This window comes from Gouania willdenowi, chromosome 12 (assembly GCF_900634775.1).
Source record: "Gouania willdenowi chromosome 12, fGouWil2.1, whole genome shotgun sequence".
NCBI classification, from domain to species: domain Eukaryota; kingdom Metazoa; phylum Chordata; class Actinopteri; order Blenniiformes; family Gobiesocidae; genus Gouania; species Gouania willdenowi.
Window position 1 is genome coordinate 12,483,366 of NC_041055.1, and position 7,725 is coordinate 12,491,090.

A 7,725-nucleotide genomic window follows, 5' to 3' on the forward strand; every position below is an offset into this window, starting at 1 on the left:
CCGATTCACGCACATCTCCTCCAGCCGACACCAGGCCAGCTCAGAGACATAGTCCCTCCAGCGTGTCCTGGGCCTTCCCCGAGGCCTCTTCCCAATAGGACATGCCTGAAACACCTCCCGAGGGAGGCGACCAGGAGACATCCAAAACAAATGCCCGAGCTTCTCAGCCTGTCTCAAAGGGTGTGCCCAGCCACCCTGTGAAGGAAACTCATTTTGGCCGCCTGTATCGGCGATCCTGTCCTTTCAGTCATTACCCAAATCTCATGACCATAGGTGTGGGTAGGAACATAGATCAATCGGTAAATTGAGAACTTTGCCCCCCGACTCAGCTCCCTCTTCACCACAACAGTCCGATACAGTAACCGCATCACTGCTGACGCCGCACCGATCCGTCTATTGATCTCACGCTCCGCCTGTCCCTCACTCGTGAACACGACCCCGAGATACTTGAACTCCTCCACTTGAGGCAAGGACTCTCCACCGACCCGGAGAGGGGAAGCCACCTTTTCCCAGTGGAGAACCATGGCCTCAGACTTGGAGGTGAATGATCCTCATCCTGGCCGCTTCACACTCGGCTGCAAATCGCCCCAGTGCACGCTGAAGGTCCTGATTTGATGAAGCCAACAGCACAACATCATCTGCAAACAGCAGAGATGAGATCCTGAGGTTCCCAAATCGGACTCCCTCCGGTCCCTGGCTGCGCCTAGAAATTCTGTCCGTAAAAGTAATGCACAGAACAGGTGACAAAGGTGACTGGCGGAGACCAAGATGCACTGGGAACAGGTCTGACTTACTGGCGGCAATGCGAACCAGGCTCCTGCTGCGGTCATACAGGGAACAGACAGCCTTTAGCAGAGGGCCCGGGACCCTATACTCCTGGAGAACCCCCCCACAGGGCACAACAAGGGACACGGTTGAACGCCTATTCTACATCCACAAAGCACATGTGGACTGGTTGGGCGAACTCCCACGAACCCTTGAGCACCCGATGAAGGGTATAAAGCCGGTCCAGTGTGCTGTGACCGGGACGAAAACCGCATTGTTCCTCCTGAATCCGAGGTTCGACTATCGGCCTGATCCTCCTCTCCAGCACCCTGTTGTAGACCTCACTGAGGAGGCTGAGGAGTGTGATTCCATGTAGTTGGGGCACACCTTCCGATCCCCCTTCTTAAAGAGAGGGACCACCACCCCGGTCTGCCAATCCTGAGGCACTATCCCCGACTGCCACGTGATGTTGCAGAGACGTGTCAACCAAGACAGTCCAACAACATCCAGAGACTTAAGGTACTCAGGATGAATCTTGGTGACTTCAGCCCCGGTGATGGGCGAGTCCGCCTCTGAGTCCCTAGCCTCTGCTTCCTCATCGGAAGACGTGACAGTTGGATTGAGGAGACCCTCGAAGTACTCCTTCCACCGCCCAACAACATCCCCAGTTGAGGTCAGCAGCTACCCCCCGGCACTGTAAACAGTGTTGCAAAGGATGCTTCCCTCTCCTGAGGTGCCGGACGGTTTGCCAGAATCTCTTCGAGGCCGACCAATAGTCCTCCTCCATGGCTTCTCCAAACTCCTCCCAAACCCGAGTTTTTGCCTCTGCGACCGCACGGGCTGCAGCACGCTTGGCATGCCGGTACCTCTCAGCTACCTCCAGAGTCCTACCAGCCAACAAGGCCAGGTAGGCCTCCTTCTTCAGCTTGACGACATTCCTTGCTTCCGGGTGCCACCACCGGGTTCGGGGATTGCCGCCACAACAGGCACCAGAGGCTTTACGGCCACAGCTGCGAACGGCCGCATCGACAATGGAGGAGGAGAACATGGTCCACTCGGACTCCATGTCTCCAACCTCCCTTGGGATCTGGGAGAAGCTCATCCGGAGGTGGGAGATGAAGACCCCACTGACAGAGGGATCCACCAGATGTTCCCAACAGACCCTCACAACACGTTTGGGCCTGCCAGGTCTGACCAGCTTCCTCCCCTGCCAGATCTGCCGGATCCAGCTCACCACCAGGTGGTGATTGGTTGACACCTCAGCCCCTCTCTTCACCCGAATGTCCGAGACACGCGGCCGAAGATCAGATGATACAACTACAAAGGCGATCATCGACCTCCGGCCTAGAGTGTCCTGGTGCCACGTGCACTGATGGACGCCCTTGTGCTTGAACATGGTGTTTGTTATGGACAAACTGTAACTAGCACGGAAGTCCAATAACAGAACACCACTCGGGTTCAGATCGGGGAGGCCGTTCTTCCCAATTACCCCTGTCCAGGTCTCACTGTCGCCGCCACGTGGGTGTTGAAATCCCCCAGTAGAACAATGGAGTCCCCAGTCGGGACACCATCTAGTACCCTTCCCAGAGACTTTAAGAAGGTCAGGTACTCTGCACCGATGTTGGGCCCGTAGGCCGAAACAACAGTGAGAGACCTGTCCCCAACCCAACACTGGGCTGATCTCCAACACTTGGCGGCTGTGCTGGGGGACAATAAGCAAGCCCACCCCAGCCCGCTGTTTACTGTTTCAGTTTTGACAGTGTGATAAACAGGTTATTATTGTGAAGAACCCTTTCCTGTTCCGTATGTAAAATTTGGTTCCAAATGCCAGCACTACTTGTGAAAAGGCCCGTTTTCTTATTGTGCTTTTTAAGAGGCCAAAAAAAGTTGCATAAAGTGATGCATAGTACTAGTAGAGCAAAATGTGCACTTTTTTTTTTGTTAAATTTGCTGCTTGTAAGCAAATCAATAAAACCTCTGCCTCTCGTACTATACTGAATTGCAGCTTCTTATTTTCTATTTACATTTTTGGTATAATTTCTCTGCATCATGTTGAAGTGCATCGTATCGCACAAAATTATGATTCTCTTGCATTGTGTAGTATTGAATCACTATCAAATCGCATTGGATTGGGATAAGGGGTGAATCGTATCGCCACGAGATTCAATGTTTCGCTAATGTATCGTTGGTAATAGAGCTGCACAACGTTTTCAGAAAATATTAGTTTTAAACTCCTGTGAGGAAACCAAATAAATACTAATTAAAAAAACCCATAATTAAAAAAAATGTATGTAAAAAAGAAAGTAAGATACAAAATGATTAAAAGGAAGATATACTGTAAGTTGTACTGTGAGGAAAACAAAATACATACTAATAAAATGAAAACCACAATTAAACAAAAATGTATGTCAAAAATGAAAATGTAATTTAAAATAATAAGTAAGATACAATTAAAAGGTAAATATAAGTTGTACTGACATGGATTATTCTGACTGCTCATTATTGTGAGGTGGTGGAAAAGAATGATGATAGACATAGAGCAAGTTAGTTAAACCATAGATTAGAATGAAGTTGTGGAGTTAGTCTCTGTGTATTGAGTCAATCATATTGAGTCAATCTCTTGGCTAAACAGGACTACCAAACCCAGAGATTCTAGCCCCAGAGGCCAGAAAAGCACCCGAGGACCAACGCCCAATGACACATCACCAAAACCACAAATACATAGTAACTCAAAATTGGGTTCCACCCTACCCTCAGCTACTGCAAGGGTAGGGCCAAACAGGTGGCATATGATGGTCAACCCACTGCTCGTGGATGCAGTTGTGTAAGAATGTGTTATAATGGCAGTGTTGGGTCACACGGCATGTGTATGTTAGTGTTATTGGTGTTCCTGGAGGTGTTCCAGAAAAATTTAAAGCAAGAGATCAAGCAATTGCAGACCTTTAGTCAATCTTTTTTTACCCTAAAATAAGACTATGGATTGTATAAATGAAATGTATTGCATTCAGCAAAGGTTCGTCAACAACTGGTTTAAAAAGAGTTGAATAATAGGATAACACTTGATATGGATCCTGCTTATGCCTGTGTAAGTTACAGTGCAGCATTTTATTAGAATTTCACAAAGACATATGGACACCTTCTAAGAGAATGTAAAGCCAAGCACGAAATCATGAGAGATAGTGAAAATTTAATTTCCTGTTATTGCTGATTTCTATAATTAGTATTATTATTTATCGATTTTCGCAGACTAAAATTGTTTTAAGGGGACAAAAGACAGAAAAATGAAGGCTGATAAACTTATATATAGATATTATCTGCTTGGTTTGACTTGACTTCATTATAGCCTTGAACTCATTTTTCCAAATCATAAAATTACATTGCAAGGCCTCGTCCAAAGTCCCTTCTTGCAAAACACAGCTGTAAGGACAATTCCTCTCCTGTAAGAAAACATTTAGGCAAAACAACCGGTGCTTGACTAAAACAGATTTTCAATCATTGTTTTGTTAACAGACACAGCTACACTTCAGAGGTTGCTTACTCTGTATCTTTTACACACAAGAAAATGTTTAAAATCACTGTGAATTCTGCTTCGATCTTTGTTCTTACAGAAACATTTTTTCCAACAAAAAGCTATAACAACAACATATTTTTGAGACTTCAACTAGTATGTCGCTTTATGAAATGGCTATATATTACTAAATCTAAATCTGATCATTTGGCAAAATTGATATTAGACTAAGTAATGCAAATTTTATTTATTAAGTTTGAAAAGGCTTTGACAAAATCAAATAAATAGTAGGCACATTATCTGATCCTCCAAATATTGTATATTCTTGTGATTAAAGTCTTGGCACAAGCCAGTAAGCAGCTGCTGCTGATAAAAAATAAATAAATAAAAATGCTTATAATAAATGGTAGCTATTATTAAAGAGCTAAAAATAGATATTAAGGGGTGTCTCCAAATATGTTTCTTTCTTTTCCACAATACATTTTACGTATCAGAAAAGTGCTCAGTTACTGCTCATCCTATACTTTTTATTTATTTATTTTTTTGCCAATTTAAACAGTTCCTCAAAGAAAAGAGACTGTATTCTCATGAAGTTCAGCCATATGTAGGTATCTTATGGAAAGAGGATTGAACTCCAAACTTTATTTCCACAGAGGACCAAGTGAAAAATCCCATATTTCACCATATTTTTCCCAAAGCCATAAAATGTCCTATTTTGAATATTTAACAAACTTCCCCAGGACAAAAGGTCCCATAGTTTGTGGATTCAAACTAATACTAAGGCTGCTTTGCAAAGAACTGTGACTTTTCTGACTCTTCGCCCCACAGTGACACTACTCCATCAACTGCTGAAACTTTATTGTGCCTTTAATGTTCACGATCTTTGGTTTGTTTGGTTGTTTATTTATATTAGAAGGTATTAAAACTGAGTCACCTCATCTTCATCATTTAGAAACATTCTTGTTTTATATTAATTCAGGATGGCCAAATCCATTCATTCACACGTAATCCTCTTATTAGAAATTTCCTTGGAAGGTATTTCTATCTTTTTGTTGTGAGTGTGAGAATTAAAACTAATATTCTTTAGAAGTCACTATAAGAATATTACCTTTTTAAGAATTGTTTTAGTCCATCATAAATTATATGATTTGTATTTAACAATATCCATCCATTCATTTTCTGACCCGCTTGCTGCTTTTTTCAGGGTCACGGAGGTCTGCTAGTGCCTATCTCCAGCTCTCATAGGACGAAATGTGATATTTGTAGTGTACACACACACACACACACACACACAGAGAGTTCAGCTCGATGTCCCAGCACAGGATGAATAGGCCCAAGGAGTTAATAATTAATAACATCAATTATTAATCCAGGTTAAAAACTAAACCAACTTATGTTGACAGGCAGTGACGTTACCTCTGTGATGTCTCTACATTCCAAACGCCAGTATAAAAGAACCACCAGAACACTAGAGAATCAGCGTGATCTCTAAACCTCCGCATAAAGAAGACCAGGACAAGGCCAGGACAGAGCCAACAATGGCCAAAAAGCCAGGAGCACATGATCCATTGGTTTATAACCTGTATTCTGTCACTGTGGTCTGCTGTGGTCAAATAAAGTTCATGTAAGAACCAACAAGGACAAACACGAGTTGTGGAATTTGTGTAAACCTGGCTATGCCTTTTCGGAGGGCTGAAACCAAAGATCTGAACACACACACACACACACACACACACACACGGTGTGCACAGCTCATATAACACTACCATGATGCAAATGTCCACATCACATTCTTTTGTTTTATGTTTTAGGATTGCCAGCTTTTTGTTTTAACCAATTGAGCTTGCGATATTCAAATTAAACATGAGACTCTAGCCAATTAAACAATTCAATTCAGCCAATCTTATCAAAAATGAAATTCAAAATTAAATCAGGGGCTTTCACATTTATTTATTGTGATGTTTACACATATTTGAAATTTGTTCTCTGCATTTGACCCATCCTTGAGGAGCAGTGGGCAGCCACGGTGTGGCACCCGGGGAGAAGTTGGGGATTAAGAGACTTTCTCAACATCCCACAGTGATGACCTGGGTGAGATTCGGGTGAAAAATCACTTTTTCAAGCTTTATACCATGTTAGTGTGTCATTATCTAGTGAAAAACATACCAGTGTTTCTCAAATTGATTCACGTATTTTTGAGTAGCCTTTAAATCTCCTGCCAGCAGACATTTTCCTGCTGTGTTGCTTGAGGGGACGAGGCTCCGCCTTGGGAACGAGGCCCCTGCCCCTCGTATGTTCTCTTCCTTTGTGCACCTGCCTCTGCAAATTTAGCTTTTAATTTACTTATTTTAAATACTTTTCAAAGAAACCCCTGGCGTATGTTATCTGAACTAATTTATGTACGCATTTAAAAAAAAAAAAAAAAACCTCCTTGTCACTGTCTGTAGAGCCGAGGCAGCCCTCTCTCCCACTACAGATCTACAGAGAGATTTTTTTCTTTGCCTCCTAACGGGGAAAAAAATTAGCGGTTAACTTCTTGAATAAGCCTACATTCTGGGTGAAATCATTCTTTAGTAACCCCGAAAGTTGATCAGTTGACCCGTAAAAGCGGTGCCGTCTATGATACTGTAAGTGCTATGGCCAGAGGAGAAGTGACTGCCCTCTCTCTCTCCCGTCGCCTTGACTATAGACTGTTGCTTTGACACACACACAGTTTCTTAAAGAGAGGCGAAATCGAAGCATCATGAACAACGTTGCCACAGAGGGAAATTTCTTTATGTTAGTTTTTTATATTTGCTGCATTTGAGGTAGCATAGTTATTTGAGTATGCTATAGAACGGTATTATGTGCCTGAAAAAAACATGATACCCCACCCCCTCAAAAGCATCCTTTATTCAAGGCTGGGGATTGCGCTGCCTCAAGATTTTACCAAATTTTACTTCCTTTATTTTTGGGCAACTTTTATTTTGAAATTGATGCTTTAAACAACTTTTTAATTTTTTAAAAACCAACTTTTGTCCCCTTGCCCATGAGAGCCAGCACCAAATACACACCGAAGCTGACTCAACACAAGCTGGCGAGGAGGGAAAACATCACATCCTGGGGATGGGAATCATAGCCAACCGAGCGTCTACTTTTCTGTTTATGAATTTACTTTTATTTCCCTTTCACAACACACTTACACTACATTAATATACATACACTTCACATCTACAGTTAACCAATAGTTGTATTTTAATAATCATTTGATTTAGATTTGTATCCATTATGCTTACGTTATAATTTCACTTGTTATAATAAATGCATAAAATACACCTGCCTTTAGTTATTAACGAATTAGCTTGCTAGACCTATGATCAACATCTACAACTCACTTGAAGGGAGGTTTTCTTCATTGAATCCTAAATCCAAGTGTCTATTCGCACAAACTCAACTAATAGTGGCATCCCTAT

The 7,725-nt window shown here is 42.7% G+C and overlaps 1 protein-coding gene across 2 annotated transcripts in view; it reads left to right on the plus strand.

The window, feature by feature from the left end:
* The window catches only part of vav2 (vav 2 guanine nucleotide exchange factor), a 166,636-nt gene extending 160,728 nt beyond the window's left edge, over nucleotides 1-5,908 (plus strand). For both annotated transcript variants that reach the window (XR_003675304.1, XR_003675305.1), the window contains one exon: nucleotides 5,677-5,908. The gene's annotated coding sequence lies outside the window, so the exon portion shown is untranslated. The remainder of the gene's footprint in view (nucleotides 1-5,676) is intronic.
* The last annotated feature ends 1,817 nt before the right edge of the window (nucleotides 5,909-7,725 follow it).